The following is a 27,419-nucleotide window of genomic DNA, read 5'->3' as shown; positions in this document are numbered from 1 at the left end:
TAATTAGAAATGGGTGAAAAATAAAAAGATAATGGGAAGAAAGAAAAATACTCTATGAATTAAATATTTTGGAGGAGAAGTCTAGAACCAACTAAATTGCTTGATGAATAGATAATACTAACTATAATTTAAGCTTGATAATTTTGAAATGAATACCGAATATTAATACTTCAAGAGACTCTCAGAAAATTTAAATTCCAAATACATGTGCACATGTATCATTATTCACATTGTGCTGTATTTATTTCTAATTATCTCCACTAAACTACAAACTATGGTAGGGTAGGACTCTGACATTTGAGTGGAACAGTACTGGTGGACGTCCCATCCATACTTCAGAGGACTTCAAGTTACACCAGCTGATCTCAATCCCTAAAAAATTTTTTTAAACTGAGGAAAGTCAGTTTGCTCATGCAAGAAATTAGCACCACCCCATATTCACCAGCACCCCTCTACCAAAAATACTTAGTTGGTGTGCAAATACCTCAGCTCCCTCACCCCATAGGCAATTAGACCTATGGTGCATAGTCTTTCCAGGGGACTAAGTCCCAGCCACTCCCACAGTAGTAGTTGTCTTGCTTTTTCAGTCAGCTGCTTCTTTCACTCCCCCATCCCTCAGCCAGATAAACTGCTCATATATAAACCCTGTTTTAGCATCTGCTTTTGGGGGAACCCAAATTAAGACACTAATTATACCCACCCAGTCTACTTTAGGATCTAACACAAATTTTTGGTTGAATGATATAATTTTAAAAAATTATCTTAAATTATAAAATCATATTAATTTCTATCCCCTAAAAAGAAGTCTTTAATACAAAGCATTAGGGTATTGAATCCTGAAGCTCATTTTAAAACCTAAATTCTTGGGGGAAAAGGGCTGAGTGGTGGTCTGTTTGAGGTCTCCAGTGATGATGTAGCCACACTTTAGCCTCTGAAGTAGAAAGCACACCATGTACATTTCTTCACTTGCTGTCTTTCCTAACCATGGAGGCGAGAAAGCCTTGCATCTTAAAGGCCTTCTCCATCACTGAGTTAAGGGAATAGAAATAAAAACTATTTTTCCATTGGTTCATGTCTCTTTCTAGCATTTTAATTCCTTTTTGTACAAGGTACGTAATATGGCAATACTTCAAACAATCACACACTTTGTGGTATTGGTCAAAATTTTCTGCCTTCTCCTACCCTTGACAGGTAAATAGACAGGTCAACAGCATGGGAAGCTACTTTCTTCTCACTTCTTCCTGTATCCCAGAGCTTCGGGCAAATCCTCAGCACCTAGCTGCCTCCTTCCTTCCTCTGGTGCTACATCTGGCTGTTTAGGTCCTCAGTGGTACCATGTACTCAAAAATTCAGATTTTTGGCTTCTCTTGAAAATAATCAGAAGACTCAGTATTCTAAGCCTGTGATCCTGTATGGCACTAGTTGCTGGAACTTCATAATTGTTATTCTGTTTTGATGGAGTTCTTTCTCTAGTTTCCTAACCTGCTTGCTTCCCTCACTCATGTCCCTATTTTTCAGTTGAGCTTGTGATTTCTGGGGGCTCCTTAAAGCTCTCTTGCTGTGTATCTTTCGTGCTGAAGGCTAGGGTGACTGGGGGGAGGCATGGGCCAGTCCCTCCCTGACGTCTTTCCTCTCTACTGAAGATCATGCTCAATAGCTAAACATTATCTGAAACTGTAGAAACCCATGCCAAGGCTTCTATGTTAAAAAGTAGGGGCTGCCGAAACCAACAGAAGGTTAGCCTGGGTGATATGGATTAGTGACATTCAAAAGATGGGACACACTCTTTTAATTCTAGAAAGAGGGGCGCCTGGGTGGCTCAGTGGTTAAAGCCTCTGCCTTCGGCTCAGGTCATGATTCCAGGGTCCTGGGATGGAGCCTCACATCGGGCTCTCTGCTCAGCAGGGAGCCTGCCTCCTCTTCCTCTCTCTTTCTGCCTGCTTCTCTGCCTATTTGTGGTCTGTCAAATAAATAAAAATCTTAAAAAAAAATAATTCTAGAAAGATGTTGTACTTTGAATGCCTCTCCCATGCCTGTGTAACACAAAGCATCATTTCAGAATTTAGAGACTCCTACCTTGCTTCATAAAAACTCCAAATTCAGGCCAGTTATATCTTTTAAGTAAAGGAAACACCAGCTGTCATAAGTTAACTCTGGGCATGGCTTGCTAGCTAAGTCACAGGCTCAGTTAATTCAAGTTGATTTCTAAATACACCATCTTGTCTTTGTTTTATTTTAATGAGACAAATTTATCATCTATAGTATAATTTTAAGATACTCTCAAATCTTACTTGAGCTCCTTCTTTGGTTTAGTGAAGAACTGTGTTATTCTAGAATGTTTTCACAAGTGTTATAAGGACACTGGATCAGGAAATGTTGTAGACTCAGAGTAGCTGGATTTCATGACTCTGTCAGCATCTCTCATGACCCCTTTCAGGTCACTGAATAGATGCTCTGTAAAAGTGCTGACAAACTAGTTTTTCATAGACATTTCTTAAGTACAATCATATTTATATTTGTATACAACATGATTGTGGCATATTTTTTCATTTCTTTTATTAGTGAATTTTATAGTATAAGTTTTCAGAAGACATGAATTTGGGAATGCATTAACCAGTGCCAGAATCAGGATCTTCAATGATACTGCAAGAATGGAATGATGGGTAAAGTTATTAGAATTATACTTAAAAAGGAAATTTGTACTCTCCCATACGCATGCAGCAGGAAATGCATGTACATACAAAAGCAGCACTGTACAAATCTAGGATGGAAATGGGGCTTAGTAGTCATATGTATGAAAAAGGTTATAGTTAGTGGAAAACTCAACTAGAGTCACTAATAGGATGTATCTGCCCTAAAGCAATGGGAGCACATTAATAAACACACTAATGAAAAAGATACTTGTCCAGAAAAAGGCAAATGATGTTCCCACTTTACTAAGCATTGTTAAGGCCACACCTAGATCGGATGTTCATTTCTGATACCATGGTTTAAGTGGGATACTGACAGAGTAGAGTGTGTTTGAAAGGCAGGGACTAGATGAGGAAGCTTTGGAAACTGTAGCCTGTAGATGGAAAGATTAAAGGCAGATATAATGGCTTTTAAACATCTCAAGTGCTATTACACAGAACCTAGAACAGATGGATTCTGTACCTGGGTGCTCAGTGGGTTAAAGCCTCTGCCTTCAACTCAGGTCATGGTCTCAGGGTCCTGGGATGGAGCCTCACATCGGGCTCTCTGCTCAGTGGGGAGCCTGCTTCCCTTCTCTCTCTCTCTGCCTGCCTCTCTACCTACCTGTGATCTCTCTCTGTCAAAATAAATAAAATAAAATAAAAAAAGAACCTAGAACAGATGTATTCTGTATTACACTTAGAGGATCAACATGTGGTCAGTAAGACGATATTAGAAGTGGAGAGTGATGCTTATCTTTATATAAAGAAATACATTTATATTGGATAACTTGGATATATACTTTTATTTCCTAAAAACTGGACTTGTCCAAAACTGCACTAGGCTGACTCAGGAGGTATTTTCTTACTACTTGTGAGGTAAAGCAGAGAAACACAGATATGTAACAGTAGTGGAGAGTTTTTATTAGCTGATTTCCAAGTGTCTTTTAAAGTTCTGAAGAGTTGGAGTCTTATAATCATCAGCACTAAATGATCTCTACTTGGTTTGGTTTTAAAATAAGACCCAACTTCCAAACTATAATTTCCACTGAAGAATATGTAATCAAAACATTAATTTCTGTGCTAGATGTGTTATTAGGTCACAGTGCTAATCATTTACCTTAAGTCCCTCTGTCCAGCACAAAATGAAGTCCGAGTTTGTGTTTCTTCGATGAATACAAATTTTTGAATTACAAAAATTCTTTGGTGATGTTACTGTTACTACTAACCACTTTCATAGATTTGACAGTGGAGATTTCATTTTATAGACATTTTCAAGTTGTTTGGTTTTTTAAATCATTCCATTCCTCTGTTGTTCTTCACACTGTATTGATCAAAGTTTGGTTTGGATACTGCTCGGGTCCCTGGTTGTGATTTATTTATCTAAAAATTGACAGGAAAATTGGGAGTTTTATAGCAAAGTGTGATTATATAGTTTTATTCACATATACTGCCTATTTTTGAGAGATGAGAATTGAGATTTTTTCCCCCCAAATCTGGTAACTATTTAATCATTTAATTTTAAATATGCTCATCTACTGTAAAGACTATAGTGATTATTTTGTCTTTCTTATTATTTTCATGTAATGGAATCACTTTCATTCATTATATTTAGAAATACATTGTTACTACTGTTTTTGTGATAGCTCTTATGGACAAAAGTGATTTGGTGGCTCAAAAGCTGTTTATTAACATGTAAAAGTAATGGTAAAAACAGTAAACTCTATAATTAATAACTTCTAAACATAAGTAGCAAACATTTCAATATTGAGTAGGAATATTTATGGATGAAGCAAGCAAATCTGCAAATGTTGTTTTGCCCAAGAAAAAAATGTGAATAGGATGCATAATAAAATGTGAATAGGATGCATAATAAAATGTGAATGTGATGCATAATAAATAACTAAAAATGGGATATTGTTGCAGCAGTAGTCCATTTGTTTTTTGTTCTTGAGTGGTGTTATAAACCTTTTCTGAAATAGAGGGATAAAGCCTTGGAAAATTTGCATAATCATGTACCAAAGGAGAATGGGTTCTCTGGTCCAAAACAATTGACTTGCAGTATGAAATATATAAATTTTGTTGCTAAAATAGTGATGAGCCCAAAATTTCCACGTAGCCATAGCTACATTTACCATGACAAAAATCAGACACAAAGGATACCATTTCTGAGATAATTTTAAAGTGCCACAAAATTAATGCTAACTTCTATGCTTGCAGAGAAAGCAGAAAAGCAGTGTGTAAAATCCCTTTATCAAACGACAGAGTTAGAGACTGAAAAATGTCAATGACATGCAGTCTAGAAATCCACGTATAGGGGGCGCCTGGGTGGCTAAGTGGGTTAAAGCCTCTGCCTTTGGCTCAGGTCATGATCCCAGGGACCTAGGATCTAGCCCCACATCGGGCTCTCTGCTCAGCAGAGAGCCTGCTTCCTCCTCTCTCTGACTGCCTTTCTGCCTACTGTGATATCTGTCTGTCAAATAAATAAATAAAATCTTAAAAAGAAAAATTTAAAAAAATTATAAAAAAAATAAAAAGAAATCCACATATACATCAGCGGATGCAGGTACATGGTACTGTTGGGATGCAAAATAAAGGTACTTTCTTGTACATATGAGGAAGAAGGTCCTGATGCCTTCTGCTCCTTGTCAATAAAAACTCCTCTCACAGATTTTCTAAGTTAATTATTTTGTGATCCATGTTAGAGCCTGGAAAGGATATGGTGATATCAGTAGTCATGGGAAACCCACTGTATCAGGGAAAAGTTTAACAAGTAAATTCTGGTCACAGGTCCAGATAGTGACCCAGGAAGATCCTGAACTCACCTCCTTCCATGGACACACCAAATCAACTGCTATACCGTGGAACAACTTCCTTTGAAAAGAACCTAAAAACTGGCAGAGTGATCCCTCCACGTCATGTAAATGAAAGGGAAAGTACATTAAAGTAGGTAGGAAAAGCTGAGAGCCTATGTCACAATAAGCCCCACCCCAGCACAGTGACTCACACTCAAGAAGAAAACCAAAACCTAGCACTTGTCCCTGAGAAACAAAGAGTTCATCAGGCACATCATATCAAGAACCCCAACTGTTAAGATTGGCATCTGAGAGGTAAGCCCCCCAAACATCTAATTTTGAAGATTAACAGGGCCAATGCCAACAAGATCCATTGTGCCGTGGTATGCAGCAAAAGGGTGCATGCAGACTCACCTGCCTCAGGGCCCAGTGCAGAAGCACCTTTTGCAAAGCACCCAGACTTGATGTAAAAAAGACTCATTTGCAAATTCTAAAACTTCATTCTAAGGGGTAGGTCCTCCTAGGTTACACTCCGGGGACACCGGCTGGTGGTTGTCATTTTTTCTTCTCTCTTTGCTTTGTTAAAGCCTGCAGAACTACCTCTTTTTAAAATTCTTTTCTTTTCTTTTTTCTTTTCTTTTTTTTTTTTTTTTGGAGGATACTATCTTTACTCACCCCCTTTCCTTGTTCTAGTCAGTGGGCACCAATTTTTATGTGTTCCCTCTGCTACACTCCAAGGTGCCAGTATCTCCTGAAGGGTAGCTTCCACACATGTCTGGCGCTCTGGTCTTACATCTGGTGACCCAGCTTTTGCAGCAGCAACCCAGGGGACATTTCTTGATTGCCTGGCTCTGAAGGCCTGTCGGTTTGTATTCCTGGGTGCCGTGGGAGTATAACAGTTAAAAAGATGGTTTACCATCTACTACCCCCAGGCACTGCACAAATAGCAGGCTGAAACACATCCCTAATCATTCTGAGAGAGAGGCCTATTTGCTTGACCAGGAGCTATGGCCTGAGGAGCAGACTTCTGGTTTGGCACATTTATGGGACCTAGAGAGATATTTTTAGGAAACTGAGGCTGGTGAACACAATTACTATGCTTTCCCTCTGCCTCACTTCAGCTGATATCATAAAGAAAGGATCTTATACCCTTGTCTGTTGCCCTGGTATTTTCAACTGCTACTGGGGGACACCTCTCCATCATTTGGCTTTGGAGGCCAATGGGACTTATGCTCAGGGGTTCCCATAAGACCATAACCAATGGAGAAAGGGTTCTTAACAGCTACCCCTCCAGGGTACAGCAAGAGGCAACAGATCCAAGAACTAGATCTTCCTATGAAAGAGGCCTATTAGCTTATCAACATAGATTCAGTCTGATTGTCAGGCCTCTTCATTAAGTATACATATAAGGGCTGCATTTAAACCTATCCTGAACCTTGGAGGGCTGATGCTAACTTCACATTTTCCTTCTATCTAGACTGCCAGCATTTCTTGGAGAAGAGCTCTTAAACGTGTCTAGTACTTCCAGTTTTTACATTTGGTGCCCTGTTTTTTTTTACAGCCACTGCTCAAGGGATAACCCTTTATTATGTGGTACTACTGGCCAATAGACTTGCATTCCCACAGTACTGTAAGAATTAGAGATATTCTTGGTGGGCTACCTTCCCAGGCAAACTGAAACACCCTCCAGTTTTCTGTAAAGGAGATAACCCTGTAGTTTTTGGCTTAAGGTTCAAGCTTCATGCATGGCACACATCTAGTGGCTACAGAGGCAGTCTGAGAGAACATAAGCCAAGAATGTCGTATTTGTTTTCTCTCTCTACCTCACTATAGCTCATCATTATCTCCAAGAAAAGAATTTATATACTAGTATGCAGCCCCAATTTTTGTGACTGCCACCTGAGATACCCTCAGATCACCTGGCTATGGTGGTCAGTGAGACTTATGTTTGCAGCATATTATTGCATTCTTTGAAAGCTGCTCTACCTGTGCCTGGATTCTAATCTGCCTAACTCTAGGTGCATAGCTGCTGCATAAGTGTCTGGATCCCAATCTACCTAACTCTAGGTAGTGACTGAGATCCTTCTCTTTGGGACGCCACATAGTCTTAGCACACCTTCAGCTACTGGGATCATTAAAAATAATATAGGTGCAGGGACAATCGCAATGTTTGAGAGAAAACCAAGAGCTAAGGCAGGGTTGAGTAAGATTTGATCTGCTACACAGGCCAACCTTTCCAGACTGGGAGAGGTGGCTCTATTTTCCTCAACAGAGAGTCAAGCAAAATGAAGAGACAGAGACATATGCTTGAAATAAAAGAACAAGATAAAACCTCAGGAAAAAAAATCAAATAGAGATAAGTAATTACTTGATAAAGATACAAAGTCATGGTCAAAGAGATGCTCACTGAGCCCAGGAGAAAAATGGATAAACACAACGAGAACCCCAACAAAGAGAAGGTATAAGAAAGTACCAAACAGAAGTTACAGAACTGAAAAATGTAATAACAAAAGCAAAAACAAAAACAAAAAACACTAGAATGGTTCAACAGCAGACTAGATGAAGCAGAAGAAAGGATCAGTGAACTCAAACAGGGCAGCAGAGGAACTTATCCAATCAGAGAATGAAAAAACAAACAAACAAATCTGAAGATAGCCTAAGGAGTTTATGGAACAACATCAAGCTACTAATATTCAAAATAAAAGACCCCCAAAAGGAGAAAAATGTGGGACAGAAAAATTATTTAAAGAAATAATCCTGAAGTCTTCCCAAACTTGAGAAAGGAAAAAGACATCCAGACCAGAAAGCCAGAGAGTTTCAAATAGCATGATCCAAAGAGACTGACACCAAAACATATAATTAAATATAGGGATAGGGTGGCTGGGTTATGGACATTGGGGAGGTTATGTGCTATGGTGAGTGCTGTGAAATGTGTAAGCCTGATAATTCACAGACCTGTACCACTGGGGCAAATAATGCATTATATGTTAATTAAAAAAAGTTAAAGGCAAAGAGAGAATCTGAAAAGCTTCAGGAGAAAAACAACTTTTTACATACCAGGCAAAACCTGTAAGGCTCAAGCAAATTTTGCAGGAGAAACTTTGCAGGCAGGAAGACAATGGCATGATATACTCAATGTACTGAAAGAAAAATCTTCCAACCAAGAATGTTTTTCCTGGCAAAGTTATCATTCAGAACTGAAGGAAAGACAGCGTTTTCTAGATAAACAAGAGTTAGAGGACTTCATTACCACTATCTTGACTTTATAAGAATGGGTTAAAGAGTCTTTTTAAGTTGAAAAGAAAATGTGCTAATTAGTAACAAAAAATATGAAAGAGTAAATCTCACTGGAAAGGGTAAGAGTAGTGGATTAAATATTTTTAAGTGGATTTAAGACATGAAGTTAATATGAAGGTTAAATACAAACAGTATAAATAACTGTCACTACAAAAATTGGTTAAGATAAAAAAATGTGACATCAAAAAACAAAATATGAGGAAGAGAGAAAAAGGTAGAACTTTAGAGTGCATTCAAGGTCAGTTGTCATCAACTTAAAATAGACAGTGATAAATATAAGTTGTTATATGTAAGCCTCATGGTAACTGTATAGCAAAAACCTATAGTAGATACACAATAGATAAAGGAACCTAAGCTTACCACTAAAGAAATCCTCAAAACCACAAGGTAAGGGCAGAGAGCAAAAAAGGAACAGAGGAACTATAAAACAACAAAATCAATAAATGGCAGTAAGAACATACCAATCAGTAATTACTTTAAATATAAATGAACTGAATTCTCTAATCAAAAGACAAAGTGGCTAAATGAATAAAAAACAAAACAACAACAAACCCCAAAACAAGAAAAAAACAAACAAAACAAGATCCACCTACAGACTTCCTATAAGAATCTCCAGATATAGTGACACACATAGGCTGAAAGTGAAAGGATGGAAAAAGATATTTCATATGAAAGAAATCAAAAGAAAGCTGGGGTAAAAATACTTATATTGACAAAATGGACTTTAAAACAAAGATTATAGTAAGAGACAAAGAGGTTTACATAATGAAAAGGGGTCGATACAACAAAAGGATATAACATTTATAAATATTTATGCACACAACATAGGAGAACCTAAATATATAAATATTAATGGATCCAAAGGGAAAAGCAGACAGTAATACAATAATAGTAGGGAATTTTAATGGCCTACTTATGTCAAAGAATAGATCATCCAGACAGAAAAATCAGTAAGAAAAAGTTGGCTTTAAAAGACACATTAGACCAGATGGGCTTACCAGACATATATAGAACATTATCTTGAAAAGAAATATATTCTTTTCAAGTGTTCATGGAACATTCTCCAGCATTGTAAAGATTAAACAATAAGCTACAGCACAAACATGTCAATGAAGAAATCAAAAGCTAAAAAATATCTTAAGAAAAATGAAAATGCAAATACAACATACTAAGACTTGTGGAATTCAGAAAAAGCAGTCTAAGAGGAAAATTCATAACAGTAAATGCTTACCTCAAGAAACAAGACAAATCTGTATTAGAAAATCTAACTTTATACCTCAAAGGATTAAAGGGAAAAAAAAAATAACAAAGCCCAAAGTTAGTACCAGGAAGGAAAAAATTTAAATCAGAGCAGAAATAAATGAAAGAATAAAAAAAAAATTCAAAAGATCAATGAAATTAAGAACTAATTCTTTGAAAAGATAAAATTGATAAACCTTTAGCTTGAGTCACCAGGAAAAAAAAGGAAAGAGAACTCAAATAAAATTTTATAAAAGTAGAGACATTATAAGTGAGTTATACCACAGAAATACAAAGGATAAGAGACTACTAGGAACAATTATACATCAACAAATTGGACAGTGTACAAAAAATTGATAACTTTCTAGTATCATATAAACTTCTAAGACTGAATCATGCAGAAACAGAAAATCTGAATAAACCAATTAGTAGTAAGATTGAGTAAATAATCGAAAACCTCTCAACAAAAGGCCATGACCAAACGGTTTCCCTAGTAAAAATGTTCAAAGAAGAATACCAGTTCTTCTCAAAATCTTCCAAAAATAGATAAAACACTTCCCAACTCATTATACAAGGCCAGCATCACCCTATACCAAAACTAGATAATGACACTAAAAATAAATAAATAATAAATAAAAATAAAATTAAGGTTATCTCTGAACATAGATGCAGAAATCATCAACAAAATATTGGCAAACTAAATTTAAAAACACATTAAATGATCATATGCTATGATCATGTGGGGTTTTTCCAGTACACAAGGTTGGTTCAACATCCATAAACCCAAACAATGCAATACATCACATTAACAAAATGAAGGATAAAAATAATATGCTCATTTCAACTGATTCAGAAAAAGCACTTAAAAAATTTAGTATCAGTTTATGATTAAAAAAACCTCAGCAAAGTCGGTACAGATGGAACACACAAGACTTGAACATTAGTTTCAAAACTAAAAAATTCCTGAAAGACACCATAGTCACTAAACTCCTTGACTAGAACTCTATTAAGCTAAAAAGCTTTGTTCAGCCAAGGAAACTACCCATAAAATGAAAAGATAACCTTCTAAATGAGAGAAGATATTTGCATATCATATATCTGATAGAGGTTGATATCCAAAGAATTATACAACTCAATAGCAAAATTAAACAATTTGATTTAAAAATGGGCTGAAGATATTAATAGACATTTGTTTTGGAAAGACATAGAGATGACCAGCAGGTATATGACACCTGTGAGAGAGACTTTTACCAAAAGGCAAGGAATAGTAAGTGAGAGTGTGGATATGAAGCAAGGGAACACTTGTGCTCTGCTTGTGGGAATGTAAATTGGGGCAATGACTATGGAAACCAATATAGAGTTTCCTCAAAAAGTTAAAAATAAAACTACTATATGACCCAGCAATTCCACTTCTGGGTACTTACCCAAAGAAAATAAACTCTAACTTTAAAAGATATATTCCTCCCTATGTTCATTGCAGCATTATTTATAATTAACAAGATATGGAAACAACTCAAGTGTTTTATTTCTGGATGAATAAAGAAAATGTGTGTGTGTGTGTGTGTGTGTGTGTGTGTGTGTGTGTGTGTACATGCATGGAAGGATCTTGCCATTTATGACTATATGGATGGTCCTCAAGGACATTATGCTAAACTAAGTCAGATACAGAGAGACAAACATTGTATGTTTTCCCTTGTATATGGAATCATAAAAAACAAGTCAACACAAAACAAAAAAGCAAGCTCATGATAAAAAAATTCCTTAACTATGTATGGTGATAGAGGTTAACTGGAGTTATTGTGGTGATTTCATGTTATATACAGATTTTGAATCATTATTTTGTAAAACTGAAACAATGTAATGTTGCATGTCAGTCATTCCTCAAGGGGGAAAAAAAAGAAAAAGGGAAAAAGGCAAGTACTTCAAAATTTATCTACTTTATTTTGGTTAGTGGTCAATAGTATTTTTCTCTTAATTCACTTTTGAAGGAAACAGTGAAAATCAGAAATGTGATCAAATCATGACCAATAAGTGTATAGTTTTTCAGTGTCCAATGCAAAGAAATGATTCATGAATGTCTCTAATTTTACACACTGAAGTATAGGATTTGGGGGATAAAGGTGCTCACTTTTTTTTTTTTTTTTAGTGTTTATTTTTTGAGCTGTTTTAGTTTATAGTGAAACTGAGTAGGAGGTACAGAAATATCCTATATACTACCTATCCCTATACATGCATAGCTTCTCCCATTATCAATGTCACTCACCAGTGGTACATTTGTTATAACTGATGAAACTACATTGACACATCATTATCACCCCAAATCTATAATTTACATTATGGTTTGCTCTGGGTGTTGTATATTTTATGTGTTTGGATAAATTGGCTTTATTTCACTTAGTAATATGCACTCATTTCATCCATGCTTTTTAGGGGTTTATAGTTTTTTAAAAATATTGAATAATATTCCATTGTCTGGATACACCATAGTTTGTTTACCCATTCACTTAGTGAACTACATCTTGGTTGTTTCCAAGTTTTGGTAATGATGAATAAGGCTGCTATAAACATCTGTGCACAAGTTATTGTGTGGACATATCTTTTCAACTCATGGTAAACAACTAGGAGTGTGATTACTGGACTGTACAGTAAGAGTATGTTTCATAAGAAACCAACAGATTATCTTCCAAAGTGGTTGTACCATTTTGCATTCCCATTAGGAGTGAATGAAAATCCCTGTCGCTCCATGCCCTCACTAACATTTGGTGTTTCCAGTGTTCCAGATTTTGGCCATTCTAATAGGTGCACAGTGGTATTTTACTGTTGTTTTACTTTGTATTTTTGTGATGACATTGGATGTTAAGAATCTTTACATACACTTGTTATCTGTATATCTTTTTTGGTGAGGTGTCTGTTAAAGTGATACATTTTTCTTATCATTGAGTTTTCTTATCATTGAGTTTTAAGAATTCTTTATATATTTTGTATAATAGTCTTTGACATATGTGTCTTAAAAATATTTTCTCCCAATCTATGGCTTGTCTTATAATTCTCTTGACTTCGTGTTTTGCAGAGAAGAAGATTTTAATTTCAATGTAGTTCAGCTTATTGATTCTTTTATAGCTTGTGCCTTTGGTACTTTATCTAAAAAGTCATTGCCAAACACAAGGTCATCCAGATTTTGTTGTATAATGTTATTTAAGAGTTTCATAGTTTTGATTTTTATGTTTAAGTTTGTTATCCATTTTGAGTTCATTTTTTGAGGGATGTAAAACTTATGTCTAGATTGAACTCCTTTGCCAAAGTGAATGTTCAGTTGTTCGGCACCATTTTTGAAAAGTTTATCTTTACTTTATTGTATTTCTTTCACTCCTTTGTCAAAGATCAATTGAATGATACTTATATGAGTCTAGTTTCCAGGCTTTCTATTCTGTTTAATCAGTCTGTCTATTCTTTCATCTTAATTACTATAGCTTTATATGAAGTCTTGAAGTCAGGTTGTGTTAGTCCTCTAATTTTGTTTTTATACTTTATTTTTTTTTAAGATTTTATTTATTTGACAGAGATCAAAACTAGGCAGAGCAGCAAGCAGAGAGAGAGGGGGAAACAGAATCCCCACTGAGCAGAGAGCCTGATGCGGGGCTCGATCCCAGGACCCTGAGATCATGACCTGAACCAGAGGCAGAGGCTTTAACTCACTGAGCCACCCAGGCATCCCTTTTTTACTTTTAATACTGTGTTCGCTATTCTGGTCTTTCGTCTCTCCACATAAACTTTAGAATTATTTTGTCAATATCCAATAACTCATTGGGATTTTGATGTGGGTTTCACTGAATCTATAGACCAAGTTGGGAAGAACTGACATCTTGACAATATTGAGTCTTTCTATCCATAAACATGGGCTATCTCTCCATTTATTGGTCCCTTTATTTAACTTAGCAGAGTTTTTCAGTGCTCCTCATATAGATCTTGTACATAGTTTTAAGTTCTTATCTAAGTATTTTATTTTTTTATAACAAATGAGTTTTTTAATGTCAAATTTCACTCGTTCAGTGCTTATATATAGGAAAGTGATGGACTTTTGTATGTAAACCTTATATCTTGCCACCTTGCTATAATTATTGTTTTCAGTGGGTTTTCTTAAAAAAAAATCTTTTGGATTTTCTGCATGGATGATCATATCATCTGAGAACAAAGATAATATAAATTTTTTGTACATTGTTGGATTTGACTAATACTTTGTTGAGGACCTTTGCATCTATGTTCATCAGAGCTATTAGTCTATAGATTTTTTTCTCTTGTGAGGTCTTTGATTTTTGTATTAGAGCTTTAAAAAATGAATTAGTATTTCATCTGCTTCTATGTCTGAAAGATATTTTAAAGAATTGGTTTTAATTTCCTCCTAAAAGTTTGGGAGAATTTACTGGTGAGTTCATATGAGCCCAGTGCTTTCTATCTTGGAAGAAGATTAATTATTGATTCAATTTCTGTAATGGCTATAGATAGTCCTAATCACATTGTCTATTCTTGTGTGAGTTTTGGCAGATCATGTATTTCAAGGAATTGGTCCATTTTATCTAAATTATCAAATTTGTCATCAGAGTTGTTCACAGCACTTTTTTTATTACTCTTTTTTTTTAAATGTATTTATTTATTTGACAGACAAGAGATCACAAGTAGGCAGAGAGGCAGGCAATGAGAGAGAGGAGGAAGTAGGCTCCCTCTGAGCAGAGAGCCCGATGTGGGGCTCGATCCCAGGAGCTTGAGACCATGACCTGAGCTGAAGGCAGAGGCTTAACCCACGGAGCCACCCAGGCACCCTTTATTACTCTCTTAATGTCAATGAGATCTGTAGTGATAACCCCAATTTCTAATATTAGTAGTTTGTGTCTTTTTTTCTTAGCCTGGATAGAGTTTTAACAATTTTATCTTTTTGAAAAACCAGCTTTTGTTTACAGTGATTTTCTCTCTTGATTTCTTGTTCTCAATTTCATCGATATCTTCTCTAACTTATTTCCTTTCTTTTGCTTACATTGGATTTACTCTTTTTTTTTTTTTTTTTTGGTGCTTTAAGATGAAAATTTAGGCGATTGATTTTAGATATTGTCCTTTTCTAATATATCATTCATTGCACATTATGAACTTTCCTGTTAGTTGTTCCAGATTTTTAAGATTTGCCAATTCTTGTCTCTATTTCTCTTTGTTGGGTCTGTTATCAAAGGAACAAGACTGAGACAAAGTGAAATTTATGCAAAGCTTTATTCTATGCCAAGCATTAGAAGTCAGACTGACCATCCAGTGCCGCCTCTGAAGAGAGTGACCACCCCTTGGTCTTACAGGCTAGTTTTATATGGCACAACGACAGACTTTTATGTATGTGGCTTTGGCTGATTGGATGTTTTCTACCTGTGTGTTTTAGTATCGGTTACCTGGAACCGATACTAGTAACTGTTGAGGCATTTATTACACTACAAAATGGCTACCTAAGCAACAAAATGGCTACTAAGGCAACATGGAGTCACTCTGGCTAAGCAGGTCCAGGCAGACCCTAAGCATTTAACAGGTTTTAATGAGGAATCGGCCCCAGCATTTCCCCCTTTTCTTTGGAGATTAGTCAATTCCTTGACTTTTCCTGAACTGTAAGCAAACCAGGCTCTGGTGGGGGCCTTAAGGAAGTTAGTGAAGACAGTAGGGACTGTTATGGTCCATTGGGCTGTTTTAGGGTGATGAGGTGTTTCCTGATTACTGCTGAGTAGGAACAGGGTTAAAAGTGACCAAGTTATGAACCCCTTTTGAGTCGTAGTTTTAGTCTACAGTTGGTGGGGTCCACTGGCAGTGGTTCCTATTTCTGGGGGGTGTTCTTGCTTTTGGCTCATTTGGTGTGACATGTGTGAATCCAGGTCCTGATGTCTTTTACTTTTACTGCAATGGGGGTGGTCAGGATGACAGTGAATGGTCCCTTTCAGTGAGGCTTCAAGTTTTTATTCAGTGGCAGCATATCCAAACAAAGTTTCTGGATTGGTAAGGATGTGGTTCCATCTCCATCTCTGTCTCAGTGTAGGCAGCTAGGATCCCTGTGTGGGCTCTTTTTAAGGCAGATTGTAGCACCTGCAGTGACTGGAGTACAGATTGATCAGTTATTTCCGCTAGGGCAACCTCTTGTAGCCATGGGCAGAGTGGAGGGAGTCTCCTGAACATTATTTTAAATGGGGGTAACCTTGTTTAAGTAGGGTCTGCATCATGCCCTAAGGAGGGCAAAGGGAAGACGATCTACCCATCCACTGCCAGTTTCCAGGATTAACTCTGTCAAGGTCTCTTTAAGAGTCCGGTTTATTTTTTCTACTTGTCCAGAACTCTGGGGCTGGTAGGCAGAGTGTAGTTTTCAATTAGTACCTATGGCCTTGGCCAATGTCTGTGAGACTGAACTCAAAAATGCAGGGCCATTGTTTGACCTGATTGTGAGAGGAAACTCAAACCTAGGAATTATTTTTCTAGAAGTTTTTGGCTACCACTCCTGCCATTTCATGTTTTGTGGAAAAAGCCTCTACCCAGCCTGAAAAGGTATCCATAAAAACTAATATTCACAAAGGTGTGTTACTGAAACATAACTTTTCTCTAAAATAACCCTCATTTCCAGAGATAGTCAAATCAGGACTAATTTATTTGAAAAACAATTTCAGTTTTAATAAACTTGGCCTAATTATTTACATAAGTCTTTCTCAACTATGATGTTCCAGTCAAAGACTTGGTAAAATAACCAGCGTTTTCAATGGTATCCTATTACAAGGAGAACAGATTCTTATTGAATTTATGCAAATGACTGATTGCCCTGGAAGAAAGAATACTTGCTGAGACCTTTTGAGTATTAGAGGGTTCAGATAGAGAGAAAAGTTGAATGCTTTGATTTGTTTACAAATAAATATTTTTACATCTCTGTAAGTTACAGATAACTTAAGAAAATTTTCCCTAGTCTGGATAAGCAAACATCAGTTTGTCTAGTTCCATGTTACTAATTCTGGTTTAGTCTGAATGCAGTTTTTACTTCTAGAAATTTTTACCCATTTCAGTTTTAGGATTCTTAACATATCAAATACCTGTATTTGTATAGCATTTACCCAAATGTAACCCAAAGTTTATCATTGGTTTAGCATTACTTTCTGAGTAACTTAGCATACCAAGGAAAAGTCTTATGAGTCAAAGAGATCTAATTTACAATTTAAATCTTGTTGACAATTGCTAAAATTTAAGTTTTAAAGCACATGCTTAAATAGGATGACGGATAAAACAAAACATAGAAACTGGTTTTTCTGGGCAGGCAGAGAAAACCATTTATATTTTCTTTTTAATAGCAGATCAATTAATCTAAGAAAACTTTGTCTTTTTGAACAGAGAGAAAGCAGATTTTTTTATACCAGTGTCTTTTTAGTTTACATAATAGTCAACATTTACTTGAGTGGATCACCAGTAAAGATTTGTCATGACACAGGGCTTTGGTTTTTCTTCTTTAAATACTATGCCTCATTTGAACAGAAAAATTTTACAGGAAAAGATTTATTAGTCTTTTTTTTTTTTGTGAATAAATTTATCAAAACTGACCTAATATGGCCAAATTTTTAACATATTTCATTGTTTTCTTTTAAACCTCTATAAACCAAGGCAAATAAAAGTCACTTTCCCCAAGCCTTCTATGACTTACTAAATACCCTCAAGTTTAGTTTTTATTATTTCACGTTCAGGGGCAACCAGACATTTTTATTTTAAGACAAAACTACTTACTCTCTTAGACCCTCTTTTTGTGTGTGTGTGTACAGTTTTTCTAAACTTACTATCAGTTATCAGTCAACTGCCTTTCCTCTGGTTTTTTAGACAACATTAAAACTTTTAATAAAAACCTTAATGGCGTTTTTCTTTTGGTAGTCTAGAGTACATGGAGTCATTTTGATGAGGGAGCAGGAGGCTGGCTGAGGACAAAGCAAAAGCTGGCGCCTTGTGAAAGACCCGCGGATCCCCTTACCCAAGAATCCAACACTGCCACTGGATGCAATCAGCAAGAGGTTCTTTATTGTTACGCAGGCGCCTGCGGGTGGTCAGCGCGCGCCTGCGGGTGGTCAGCAGCTCCTGCTAGCTGAGCACACCTGGCTGGGGTGGTGCAGGATTTTTATAGACAGGTGCAAACAAGTTTTGGGTGGGGCGCAACTGATTGGTTGACAGTTTGAACTTTTGAAAAAGGCATTCGTGGAGTTTGCTGATTGGCTTTGGGGACCCGCTCGCGCGGAAGAGAGAGGCGGGAAGGGGGAACAAGCTGATTGGTTCTGAGGGCCCGTGCGCGGGAGGAGAGAGGCAGGGAGGGGGAACAAGAAGGGGGAAGGTAGGAATGCCATCATGGCGTCTTCTATTAATTCTATAAGCGAAACAGTTACAGAAGGGCAAAAGAGCAATTAGTCACGCAATTAATAACCTAATCTACGCCTAAAAGCCAGCGGGTTCACAGAAAAGCAAACAAGCGGTTAGTTATCCTATCTTCCAGGGGAGGGGACTTTTCAGGGCAGGGGTCTTTCATTCCCCCCTTTTTCTTTATCATGGATAGAATCTTATATCCATTCGTCTTGTTCCTGCTCTAAGTGGGGTGCAAGGCGCCAGCTTTTGCTTTCTCCTCAGCCAGCCTCCTGCTCCGTCATTTCCCCCTGAACAATCTTGACCCTGAAATCTTTAAGGGGGTTGAAGGTGGAAGGTCTCATCTTCTGTAACTTCTTCGTGCTGAATAGGGGCGTAGAGCTGTCCCTACCTGCTCGGGTCAATATTGATCAGGGTAGGAACATAAGGGAGTTACAAAGGTGGAGGCAGCTGAATCCAGCGCTGACAGTGGAGAGGCGTCCTTGCGCGCGACAAGGATCGTCTGTCGTGGCGAAGTCATTGTAGCAATGGAGTCTCGGCACCAAGTAGAGAAACATGGAACAAAGTAACATATTAAGGTTAATGAGGTGATAAAAATGAGAAGCCCGAGAAAGAGATTCGGCCATAGTCCTCCTTCAAATTAGGAACTTAACCATTTACTGAGAGAGAAGGATCTTGTAGGGCCTTAATCTGGGTGTTCATATCCTTTATTATTCCTGTGACATTTTTGTGATAGTCTGGGATGTATAGGCAACATTCTGTCTTGATGATTGCACATGTGCCACCCTGGGCTGCTGTAAGGACATCTAAAGCCATCCTATTTTGTAGGACTTCCCTGTGTGTCTGTGACACTTCGGTATTAAGTAGGGAGATGCCATTTAGTGAATCACTGAGTGCCTCTGTAGTATATTTATTAAGGGCTTCTACATGCCACATGACATCCTCTAGTCCCGCAGATGGAACAAAGATGGATGCTAAGTGATCACACCATTTAAAAACAAATCGTCTCCATCTTTGTTTCAAGTTGGGGAGATTAGCTGGAGTTGTGATGGTTTTAGTAATGCGCCCATGGATCCAGGCAAATCCTAAAGTACAGCGACCTATCCACCCTGGAGGAAGCCAGGGCCACAGGTTGGTTCCACATCTCCAGTGGGTTCCGTTTGGAGCTGGCCATCTGATGCCAGGTCACCTTGCCCAATCAGTAGCAAACCGGTCAGTAGCCTGGAGTACTATTACTTGGGAACACATTTCTAGTGAGCCATCCTAGACATCATGTGTTATTTGCCCAAGTACCACTCGTATGATTCTTGTTCCCAGCATAAAACTGCCTTCTGACTGAGCTGTCTAATCATGGGTGTAAGACACAGATGGGTATCCCAGATTTGATATATTCCATCTTCAGTATAGCGATAAGGAGGGTTTTGTAACTTAGGCCCATACTGGATTGGGGAGTTATGGCTTGATAGCAATCCCCTTTCCTTCCAAATAGCTCCATGGGCATGTAGTACCAGGAAAGCATATTTGGAGTCAGTATAAATGTTAATTCTTAGGCTTTGGCAATTGCAAAGTGCTAGTGAGCACTATGGCACACCTAGCTTTTCTTATTTTTTTCTATGAAAACTACTGTCATCAGAAAATCAACTGTCATTTATATTTTTAACAGGGGCATCTTAAATCTGGACAAATAGAGTAAGCAAGATCAATAACCTTTGAACATTTTTGCTCTATAGAGAAAGAAGTACAGTGGTCAGGTTCAGGCATACAGGTAACTAGGTTTAAAGTCTGACAAGTTTTAAGTATTATTTCTGGCATATCTGTTAGTGTAGCCCAGTATTTAATAAGTTGGCCTCCATCATCCATTGGTGGCCTTTGGCTTCTAAGACAAATCTGGACCTGATGTGACATCATTACAGTCAAGGACTGTCCCATAGTGAGCTTTGAGGCTCTTTTATAGGAGGGCAGTTCCATGCTTAGCTAAAACATCTGTTTGCAATTGCACCTCAACAGAGGTGGCCTCTAGGATAAATATGACTAAGGGATGAAACCAATAAGACGACCTTTGAGTGGTCCAGCCTTAATAATATCCTGATTACAGAGGATCACTGGCAAGTGAGAAAACTTGTCAAAAGATAAGGGGAGTCCCTCATGGATCATCCAATCCACTCATAAAGAAAGTGGGGTCATCCATTATTTCCACAAGTCCATAGTTAATTCTATGGAGTGCGGTATGCTGGCTTTTAGACAATTTCATTATTCCAGTTATTTCATCATGTGCCGTGGGGTCTGCTAATATCCCCACAAAACAGTAAGATTGACTAAAGAAGCTATTGTGCAACTTCTCTGAAGTTTACCTCAAATTGTTTAGCTTAGGTAAACATTTAAAGATAATCAAATCTAGAATTTAACATCCATAAAGGTGTGTTACTAAAACAGTTTTTCTCTCTAAAATAACCCTCATTTCCAGAGATAGCCAAATCAGGACTAATTCACTTGTGAAACAAGTCCAGTTTTAACAAACTTGGCCTAATTATTTACATAAGCTCAGCAAGAACAGTGACTGTGATCAATAGATCTTTTAGAATCTGCTTTGCTGGAACTTTGTATAAGGAATCTCTAGGTTGAACTTTTAGTAGCCTCTCTAGGCCAGAAGCCAAGCCCTGTACTTGCCATGAGGCATGCCTGCAATGCCTTTGGGCGAATTCCTCTTCCCGAGACTGCACCTACCAAGGAGTGACATTCTTTACTCACCTGGTGAGGCTGCTGGGAACTCTGTAAGAAAGGTATCAGGCCAACAGTCCCAAGGGGCTTTATGGCTCCAGGTTTCATAAAGTCAACCTTAGTTCCTTAAAGCTGTCTGGTCATATCTGAGTCTTTTCAAATATGACATCCCAGTCAAAGCCTTGGTAAAATAACCAGTTTCCAATTCTTTCCTGTTACAAGGAGAACAGATTCTTATTGAACTTATGCAAATGACTGATTGTCATGAAGAAAGAATACTTACTAAGACCTTTTGGTTTCAGAAGGTTCAGATAGAGAGAAAATTTGAATGCCTTGAGCACTTTTACAAATGAACACTTTTACATCTCTATAAGTTACAGATAACTAGGAGGGAGTATCCCTAGTCTGTAAGAGCAAACAGTAGAGAGAACCAGCAATGTTTAAAGACAAAACATTAAGGGACACAACACTATAATCTTTTAGTCCCATGTTACTAATTCTGGTGAATGCGGCTTTAGTCAGTTTTGGAAATTCTTACCCATTTCAGTTTTAGGATTTTCAAGTATATCAAATATCTATTTGTCCTGAAAGTCCTTTATAGGAATCTCCTTGAAGATAAAACTCATTTTACAAGAGAATTAAAACAATTATAAATGACAAAAACTCAGAATGGATATGGTTAGAGCTAAAGAGACACGGGAGTTTACAATTTAGCTGCAAGGAAATCAGGTTATTTCTGTGATACATAACATTTCCATAATTACAGTATCAAGCGATGATCTCTCAAAACGTTAAACTTTAGGAAGTGCGTAGAATCTCTAGAATAGTTATAGCATTTTCCCAAATGTAACCCAAGGTTTATCACTGGTTCAGTAGTACTTCATGAGCAACTTCACATACCAAGGAAAAGCCTGAGTTAAAGAGATTTATGATTTAAATCTTGTCAACATTTGCTAAAATCTTAGAAAGTTTTAAAGCACATGCCTAAATATAATTAGGGATGTTAAACACCTGATAAAACTGAACATAGAAACTGGTTTTTCTGGGCAGGCAAAGAGAAAACCATTTACATTTTCTTAACAGCAGATCAATTGATCTAAGAAAACATTGTCCTTTTGAACAGAGAATTTCAGTCTTGTACCAATGTACCTTTAAAACCCATTCATTTCAATCTTAATCCTTTCTTGACCATAGATAAAATTCCTTTTCTGAAGATTTCCCTTCACAAACCTACAACTTTCCTTTGCATTCAGGTTTGTCCCAAGCCATTTCCTTCTAAACAACCATCTCATTTAGGACAAAATTATCTTTCTTTACCTTCAACAAAATGTATTCCCATTCCTTAAATCTTTCCTACATACAGTTTCCCTTTATTTCCATCAGTCTTAGTTACACTAAGCAGAACTTTGTATTCTTAGAAACACCTTTAGTTATTAACCAATTGTGAACTGCTACAACAGAATTCTTCAGGTGGCAAATTTATGAATCAGTTAAGTGGAAAACAAGCTTACCAGCAGATTTAAATACTCTTAGTTTCTTTGCAGTAAGAAGTCAAAAGCACAAACCTACATTCAGTACTTAACGACTTAGCATTTTATCCTGTTTGGTTAAGACCTAGATGTCCACAATTCAATTCCATTTGTCATCCAAGCAAAACTTTAAAACTTTCAGGTTACCAAAGACTTTGAAAGCTACTTCAGCAATTACCCATTAGAACTTTGAGATAGACAATTAACCATCAGTTTAGTCATTTCTTTGCTAACAAATTTTAATAAGTAACACAAGCTTATCTGACCTTCAGTAAACTGATAGAATAAAAGTTTCACATTTACTGCTGTAACTTCAAAGACACGTCTTAATTAAACCAACAAACTTAACTTAGTTCCAATAGTGATTTATGTTCCACCTGGGCCCACTCCACTTTGAATGTTTACCTGAGACATACGTGGGAAGATCTGGAGTGGGGAGTGTTAGGTCCAGGGGGGGCTCTTCTTGCTCCTTTACAGTGGAGAGAGAAGGAGCCGTGGTGCATGATCTAGAGGCCAGTCATGCAGGCTGCACACACGTTGGTACAGAAACAGAAGGGGAAAACAGAGGAAACAAAGTGCTGCCAGGAGGCAGAGAAAGGATTCCCGGTTTTAGAGCTCATAAGCCCCAACAGAGGAGCAGAGGCCATGCTTTCCCACCAGCAAGGGGGGAGGGGTTAGGCAGTCCAAGTCAGGCCAGAGAACACAAGGAAACTTCCCCGAAACAAAGAGAGTTTCGGCAGCTGCTTGGGAATATTCCTTATGGTCTCTGTCTCGAGTTAGACTAACCCCAGTTGGCTCCAGTAATAGCCATTTACATGGGAAGTGAGTGAGGGAGAAGCCCCCAACATCTATTAGGAGAAACAGAGAGAAATAAAGCCAGAGTCCCCTTAAACAGAATGTAACCTTCATGACCAGTACAAGGAACATATATCCACATTTAAAGACATAACATGGAGACATGCATGAAGACATACATTGTTGGCCTCCATTCGGAGTCAAAGAAAACACCAAGGACAATAAGCAAGACACACAAAACAATTAACAAGAAGGCGCTGCGCGATTTCGGTACAAAACCGAAAATACAAATTCAACCGGCCTAGGGGAACCACGAGGTCTCCCTTTGGCGGACAGAACCAGCCTAGGGGAACCACGAGGTCTCCCTTTGGCGGACAGAACCAGCCCAGGGGAACCAAAAGGCTCCTCTGCGGCGGACAGAACCAGCCCAGAGGAACCACGAGGCTCCTCTGCGGCGGACAGAACCAGCCCAGGGGAACCAAAAGGCTCCTCTGCGGCGGACAGAACCAGCCCAGGGGAACCAAAAGGCTCCTCTGTGGCGGACAGATCCCTGGGGCGTCCCCCAGGGTGGCAGGGGAAAAGTCCGAGTTCGTCAACTCCTTCTCAAGCTGCCTACAGAATACAGAGCAACAACGCGCGCTGTTGTACAGTCCTATTCTGCTACCCGCAGAACAGGCAGAACAGAGGCCTCACAAGACGAGAGACAAACAAGAGCACGAGACAGGAGACAAAAACACATAGTTATTAAAATTTAAATGCTGGCCAGCTTACCTCCCAGTGGGAGTCAGTTGGATCCATGGGCAGGAGTCCGATGATCTCGGTGGAACCTCCAAATGAAAGACCCGCGGATCCCCTTACCCAAGAATCCAACACTGCCACTGGATGCAATCAGCAAGAGGTTCTTTATTGTTACGCAGGCGCCTGCGGGTGGTCAGCGCGCGCCTGCGGGTGGTCAGCAGCTCCTGCTAGCTGAGCACACCTGGCTGGGGTGGTGCAGGATTTTTATAGACAGGTGCAAACAAGTTTTGGGTGGGGCGCAACTGATTGGTTGACAGTTTGAACTTTTGAAAAAGGCATTCGTGGAGTTTGCTGATTGGCTTTGGGGACCCGCTCGCGCGGAAGAGAGAGGCGGGAAGGGGGAACAAGCTGATTGGTTCTGAGGGCCCGTGCGCGGGAGGAGAGAGGCAGGGAGGGGGAACAAGAAGGGGGAAGGTAGGAATGCCATCATGGCGTCTTCTATTAATTCTATAAGCGAAACAGTTACAGAAGGGCAAAAGAGCAATTAGTCACGCAATTAATAACCTAATCTACGCCTAAAAGCCAGCGGTTCACAGAAAAGCAAACAAGCGGTTAGTTATCCTATCTTCCAGGGGAGGGGACTTTTCAGGGCAGGGGTCTTTCACTTGCACCCCCCCCCCTTCATCCGCTCCCCTCCATATGTGTAGCATCCCTCAGGCAGCCCGGACTGCCATGAACAATAAGCAAATAGTTAACTTGCAGAGCTCACAATCCTGCTAGACCGGAGTCTCCCTTGGCTTACAAATGTTCTAAATCTCACTAACAAAGACGATTGATAGCAGGATTGTGACACCCCTCCAAAAAGTCTCCCAAAGATCTTAATGTTAATGGCTGGTCTAAAGACAACATTGATCCAGCAGCAAGGGCAAGGCCTCCGGCAGGCCTGGAACATCCTGGCACCTTGTAGGCCCTCTTTAGCATATGAAAACTCCATTGAAACCTCCCTTCCCCTCACCTTCCCCCAACAGCAGGGTACATAACCTGCCATCCCTCACAACCCGGGGCAGCAGCTCTTCCTGCCCACGGGTCCTGTCCCCGTGCTTTAATAAACCACCATTTTGCACCAAAGATGTCTCAAGAATTCTTTCTTGGTCATCGGCTCCGGACCTCAGCCCACCAAACCTCACCTAGGTTCTAGAACTTCATCAATTTCATGTGTATTTATCATTCTGATGTGCTACATTTTAAAATTCATTTTAATCTTAGTCCATCCTGACCATACCTAAAATTTCTTTTTTGAAGATTTCCCTTCACAAACCTTTTACAACTTTTGCATCAGGTTTTGTCCCAAGCCAATTTTTTTCCCAAACAATTATCTCATTTAGGACAAAATTACCTTTTATCTTTAACAAAATGTATTTCCATTCCTTATTTATTTATTTATTTTTTTGTATCTCCTACTTTTTACATATAGGGTTGTTTTCCTTACTTCCATCAGTCTTAGTTACAGTTAGCAGAATTTTTTATTCTTAGAAACACTTTAGTATCTAGTGATGGCTAAGTATTAACCAATTATGAAAAGTTACAACAGAATTCTGTAGATGGCAAATTTATGAATCAATTAAGCACAAAACATGTTTACCAACAGATTTAAATATTTTTTTTTTTCAGTAAGAAGTCAAAATCACAAACCTACATCTAGTATTCAATGCTTTAGCACTTTATCCTATTTGGTTAAGATCTATATGTCCAACAAATTTAATTCCATTTGTCATCCAAGCAAACCTTTAAAGTTTCAGGTTACCAAAGACTTTGAAAGTTACTTTAACAATTACCCATTAAAACTTTGAGACAGACAATTAATCATCAGTTCAGTTATTTCTTTGCTAACAGATTTTAACAAATGACATGAGCTTATTTGACCTTCAGTAACTTTGATTGAAGTTTCACATTTACTGCTGTAACTTTAGAGACATGTCTATCTTAATTAAACCAACAAACTTAACTTAGTTTAGATACTGATTTACGTTTCACCTGGACCCACTCCACTTTTAGTGTTTACTTGAGACACGGGTGGGAAGATCTGGAGTGGGGGGTGTTAGGTCCAGGGGGTGAGTGATCTTTTTGTTCCTTGACAGTGAAGAGAGAAGGAGCCACGGTGCAGGAAGTACCAAGGATCATCTAGAGGCCAGTTATGCAGGCTACACCCAAGCTGGTGCAAAAACAGAAGGGGAAGTGCTGCCAAAAGGCAGAGAAAGGATTTCCAGTTTTAGAGCTCATCAGCTCCAAGAGAGGAGCAGACGCCATGCTTTCCTACCAGCAAGGGGGTGGGGGGCAGACAGTCCAGGTCGGGCCAGAGAAGGCAAGGAACTTTCCTGAAACAAAGGTAGCTTTGGCAGCTGCTTGGGAATATTCCTTACAGTCTCTGTCTCGAATTAGACTAACCACAATTGGCTCCAGTTATAGTCATTAACACAAGAAATGAGCAAAGGAGAAATCCCACATCTATTAGGAGGAATGGAGAGATGAAAGTCAGAGTCCCCTTACTCTCTGCTTGCCCCATTTTTTCAAACACAACAAACAACACAACAGACAATAAAAAGACAAGACACAGACAACCCATAGACCCAGCAGCCCTTACCTAGAACCTCCTGCTGGTGGGGATTTTCTCGCTCCCCTACAAACATTCACCGTTTGTGATATTCTCAGTCTCCTAGAAACAAGCAAAACAACAGACAATAAAAAGACAAAACAAAGACAACCACAGACCCAGCAGCTGGTGGAGATTTTCTCTGTCCTCTGCAACCACCTCTTGGTGGGTATTTTCTCGGTCCCCTGACTGCCCAGGGGGACTCGAACCCTTTCGCGATCTACCAGAAGAGGGATGGGGCATCCCCACATCCACTCCAGCCCTGGGGAGCATGGCTGCATCCAGCTTCTTCTCGGTGGGCCATACCTTGGAGCTCCATAACCAGACAGACAGACAGGATCTCACAGAATAAAATCTGGAGATCTAGAGGCTTTTCCCAGAAATTCTGATGCTGGCTCAGTACTCATTGTTTGATCAAAGATGAGCTCCAAATGTTGGGTCCATTATCAAAGGAAAGAGACTGAGACGAAGTGAAAGTTATGCAAAGCCTTATTCTATGCCAAGCATTAGAAGTCAGACTGACCATCCAGTGCCACCTCTGAAGAGAGTGACCACCCCTTGGTCTTACAGGCTAGTTTTATAGGGTGCAACGACGGAC

General features: G+C 38.6%; 1 long non-coding RNA gene across 5 annotated transcripts in view; it reads right to left on the bottom strand.

Moving 5' to 3' along the window:
- The window catches only part of LOC309859251, a 179,573-nt gene extending 152,687 nt beyond the window's left edge, over positions 1-26,886 (bottom strand). For 3 of the 5 annotated variants that reach the window (XR_014308636.1, XR_014308637.1, XR_014308638.1), the window contains exon 1: positions 26,813-26,855. This is a non-coding gene — a long non-coding RNA (uncharacterized lncRNA). Of the gene's footprint in view, positions 1-5,494; positions 5,579-5,878; positions 5,927-26,812 lie in introns of those variants that run through there. The other 2 variants (XR_014308639.1, XR_014308635.1) reach the window with 2 other exon arrangements.
- Between the last annotated feature and the right edge of the window lie 533 nt (positions 26,887-27,419).

This window comes from Mustela nivalis (genome assembly GCF_964662115.1).
Source record: "Mustela nivalis genome assembly, chromosome: 2".
Taxonomy (NCBI): domain Eukaryota; kingdom Metazoa; phylum Chordata; class Mammalia; order Carnivora; family Mustelidae; genus Mustela; species Mustela nivalis.
The sequence above is the reverse complement of the archived record's forward strand: the minus strand, read 5'-3'. Positions and strand labels throughout refer to the sequence as shown.